A 5,439-nucleotide genomic window follows, 5' to 3' on the forward strand; every position below is an offset into this window, starting at 1 on the left:
CCAGTTTTATGAAATAATTTTTGAATAGGTATATAATTAAGGATAATATTAATTTAAACACGTCATAGTAATGCAACGTTTCGGAAAATCATTTTATTTTTAAAGACACTGTTGTCTACTTTCAGAAGATATCGTATTAGAAGTTTTCTTATTCTGGAGAGATTCCTTATTTATATTTCGATATTTTACGATCGTTGCGTGGCTGATTTTGTCACAATTGAATGATGGAATGGAACTCAATCATTATTCTGCATGTTACAATGTAATTTTATTGGCGGATTAGCGTGTCATTTACGTGAATTGCATTTCGTATGCATATTATAATTTCGGAAATATCTTACATTATTTGGGAGTCATGAGTTGCCCGGACTTTCCATCGTCATTCAAAAATCATACGTTTTTACATGATATTTGTTTTGCATTCGTTTTGTAAAAGTGAATAATAAAAAAATATCAATGAAAACATAAAAACAAGAATATGTTACATTTTTGCGGAGCTCGTTGTTGAGGAACGAGACCGCAGTGTTTGGTGATAACCAGGAGGTGTAGATGGAGAGTTGTCAGGAAGAGAGATGAGAAGTCGAGATTTGGTAGTTGCTCCGATGGATGAAGGAGCGAGTTTTATTTGTAGCGTAAACGGTTGGTACAAGAGTATGTTACAAGAGCGTTATGTTACAAGAGCGTTATGTTACAATACTTATGATACTGTTCCAAGGTCCGAGCATGGTGGAATAGAATGCTGTGCGGAGCAACTGACACGAATCTTACTGATCGGATGGAGATTAAGATTGATACTAATAGGTATTTAGACTGACTTACTCATCAACTATGACCCGCTAATTATATGCATGAACATTTAGTACAGTCCAGTATAGTTACAGTCATTGTTGATGAAGTTTGCAATTGATAAATCTGCTGGCGTCTGTATTATTTCACTTCGAATGTTTCGATCCCATCGTATAATGTCACGCGTCTAGAATATGCTGACTGTAGATACGACGATTGTGCGACAGTTTAAATAACTTACTAATTCTTATACTGTCGAAATATTGCTGACAAGGCCCGAAGTCATTCACCACTATACATTATTATACACCGGTATAACATGTTAATTTAATAATTCTCGAAAATTTAATATCAGTGCTTTTTTATAACCTCCAGTATATATGTTTTCTCTCCAAACGATATTAAAATTGATTTTGAAAAGCTTTGCAAGAGGTATATTTTCAACAAAGTGCCTGAAAAGATCTCCACGTGGCTTTAATGTCTGGAAAAATTAGGATAGAGCCATTTATCCATTTTGATTCTAAGAATTAATAATCGGATTGTATTGTAAACAACAAGCTTACCCACTCAACTAACTTATATATTATAATATAATATTATTATCTTGAAAAAAATCATTAAACTCATTAAAATCATGTATTTGTTTTATTCAGACCAATGACGTCTTATGGCTAATAACCTTCTGATAATATAACCTTGTGTGTGATAATATAACCTTCACTTCATGGAAAACAAACGGCCTGCCAAATTATCATTTACTTAAAAATATATATTCTATTAGATTTAAGTTTTGTATTATTCTATCTGCATCGTTTTTTTGAGACCTGTCTTTTGCTTTTCGGTATCTTTAGGTACCATGTGCACTCACCAAAAGGTAAATATACACTGACAACGAATGTTAATTAAAACTAATACGATATACTAATACAATAGATAAGGTAAAAACTTTATCGCCTACCTATTAAGTCAATGCTCACAATAAAAATAACCAAAAAATAATTATGAATAGTTGAAGTGTTTTTAAAAAAAAAACTCCTATCACTAATAATACAATAAATAGGCGTATACATTGTCAAAACCCTAATAATATATCATTAGATATTAATCAATAAAATACTACATTCAAGAGGTGTACAATCGACAATACTGGGAAAACAATGGCAACGTATTGGGAATTTAATTTAAAACACCTCAAATGGAATAGTACAAAAATTAAATCCATTAGAATTTAAATTCAAATTCCATCAAGTACTCTCGGTCGATAGTATTAATATTAAAAATATATAATATTTTACAAATGAGAATCGTCGTAGGTAGGTATAACATAATATAAATTATTATAAAAATAATTTAGTTTAAAAAAAACTCATTAAATCTATATTAACGATTACAATAACGTCATATTCTTAATCAAGGGACAAATAAATTTTCATTGACATGTTTTCTGAGGGCACCCAAAATGTAGGTCTCAATACATACCGAATTAAATAAATATATTAAAGATTCAATATTATGTTAAATAAAGATATAATACCAATACTATTTTATGTATAACATACTAGTTAATATTTATTCCTAAGTATTTTATAAAAAAGTGCCTTTGATAATAAATAATTAATGTACCTAGTCATATTGTTGGTTCCGTTTATTTTTTATGAATAGGGTTTTAATTATTTCTTGCATCTCAAAGTATAATTCAAATTAGAATATTACAGCTGGTTGGGCTGAGTCGTTCTTTGTAGCCACTCCAACTCATTTTATGTCCACTTTCATGACAAAGCGGTTCAACTTTAGAAACTTAATTAGGTACTATGTCCGTCAGATTAGGAACCCGGTGGGTCTGAGAATGTATATCTTTTTTCATAGTATTAACTTAATTACTTACCTAACTGCTTAATATAATATATTATAATTATAATAGACTACTACACTACTACACGAAGGGAGTAAAAAATATTATTGTGTTTTTGATAATGAAAATTTATTCTGTTTATTTTTTTAACATTCTGACGTAAGCGATAGTTCAATGTAGACGTATGCCCGTTCTTGTACCCGTATCTTACATTACCACTTAACCACTTTTATGGAATTAATTTACAAATTGTGGTATTTTCGTAAAAAAAAATTATCTTGTAAATTAAGATTTTTTTTAAATATTGATATATACGATCTAGTATTTTAAAGAAATCCTTCGTCAATCATAGAGGCATCTGGCAGTATCAGGTAAATAGTCTGAGACGTTATCTTCTCGTTACTTTGCAAATCATCTGCGTAGCAAATGCTAGATCTGCTGATCACCAGTTAACAGTAGGAAGTTACGAACCCTTACCTCTTTATTCAACTACCCCATCGACGAGCAAAAGCAGTCGATAGATGAACCAACCTCAGCAATCCGCCGAACCCACTATCACTCGTCTTCTTATCCGATTTCGGCTTCTTAGGTCCTAGTTAGCATAAATGGTGAAAATCTCCATGAGGAAGTATACTATCCGTTTGATGACATTTGATGATCCTCTATGAAAAAAAGGCATACATATATTTTGTTTAATCGAAATATAAAATGAAGAATCGAGATAACCGATTTAACTTTGGACCATTACACTCGTCAATTCTCAACTGGTCATGATTCTGATACCTACTCAACGTTTTCACAATATTATGGCGAGTATTCATTTCGATTATTCAGCAGTTTTGAATTAGATTTTGTTACATATTATATTATAAATTTTAATTCTGCCTTCATGTGTTTTTCTTACCATCACTTAAAAACATGGCAACCTTAGAGACATTCACAGTCATAAAAAATGCAGAGTCTCGTGGTACACCCGATTAAGACCAGAACATCTGATGTTATGTAGGGTGGATGGTGGGCGCCATAACTTCAATGTCATATTCTTAGTTGATGGATATGATTACCACACGGTGTTTCTCGCCAGTTTTATTACATTCAATGCGACCCACTGACAGTATTACAATTAATTGTTAACTTCTATATCAAAATAAAAAATATTTTTTTAAACATATAATATTATATTATGTAATAAACCATTTCATTTTTTTATTAAAATAAAAAAATAATAGAATAGAAATGGTTTATTTAAAAGTGTTAGCAAGTTCAAGTAGACGTTATTATTAAAGTATTTGGTGAGCGCCAGGTGTCGGTTAGTAATTAATGTAATTAATATACCTTGATTTAATACACAGAAACCGATAGTCAATAATAACGAGATTTAATAATTAGATAGGAGGTTTGTAATTGGTTAATGCACAGTTGGCGCGATATCTGTGGTTATACAGGTTCAAATCCCGTCTAGCAACATATTTTTTCAAAAATAATTTTTTCAGGTAGTATCTTTCTCAGGTATATTTAAGTTATGTATTTTGAATATATGTGTAATTTTCGTGTGTGCTAAAAAGACCAGACAGTGATCTGCCTTTCGTATTCATGTGCAGTGAATAAAGGCTTGATTAAAAATAGCATTCCTATATTATGAAGAAAATATGAGTTTATTTTGATATTATTATGCGAATCTTTTATGTCATTTTGATAAACGAAATAAGTAAACTGTCAGTTGCAATAATAATATGTTTAGCTAAATTCAGTGAAGCACTGTATGCACTGCGGACCGACGCCGACGTCTAGCGGCTGAGTACTTAACGACGCCCCGTACGAGTTACAGCGCCGCGCCACCGTACGAGTTTCAGCAGCGAACGTGCCGAGAAGCCTCCGCGGCCTGCACTGCCTTCCCGACGCCGTTTGAGACGATGCAAACTTTTGTGACGTGAATACTAAAGCAGCTTCAGACGGGTGCAGCTTTGAGGTCGACTCCGTAATATGGTTACAGTGACGACTGTTTTGTTTCATACGCACCATGGCACCAGTTGTTACACGTTGCGTTTGAATTTCACGCTTGGCGATTCTTTTGAGGGAATTTATGTGACGGGTTTTCCGTGAAATTGTACATCTATTATTAAAACAACTGACAGGTGACAACTATTATTATACAATCTATGTGTACATATTTTAATATATTCGTTATTCCTATATAATAAAATGGTATATAATGAATCCCCCACGATGGCAGAGTGGCTTACATATCGGCTTATAATGTCATGGGTCAGTAGCTGGAAGCCTGAGTCTAGCAAAAATATATATATTATTTATCAATTTGTGTTTGGAGTCAGAGTATGGATCTGATAGGTTGAGCAAGTGGCTAATATCCATTTCTCTCAAAAATAAAAAAAAATCTTTTAATACAAAATTCCACTGTGTTGAGGCCCATATTATGATCTTATTAGGATCGGACATGGTCAAAAAAAAAATACAATGATGTTAAAAAAACCAATTAAGGAAATTGTTTTTTTTTTTATTTTACGTTTATCCTCTAGAGATACTTTACATGACAGCACACTGACACCAAATAAAAATCTCCGAAATTTAACATAATTTATAAACACACACCTAGTTATAATAATAAACACACATACAAATAAAGCGCGGGTTTAAATTAGTTAAACAAACGCGTAATTTCTCATCTATGATCTGTATTCGTTCTCGTTTTTCTATGTCATTTGTATGACCGCTGATAAACCTTATTGGCAAAGATATGAGGACCTAATCAGTACGAGAGATTTAATGGCTGAAGATAATAG

This window comes from Rhyacophila brunnea, unplaced genomic scaffold, assembly GCF_057557595.1.
Source record: "Rhyacophila brunnea isolate RB1 unplaced genomic scaffold, BYU_Rbru_1.0 scaffold_14, whole genome shotgun sequence".
Lineage (NCBI taxonomy): Eukaryota > Metazoa > Arthropoda > Insecta > Trichoptera > Rhyacophilidae > Rhyacophila > Rhyacophila brunnea.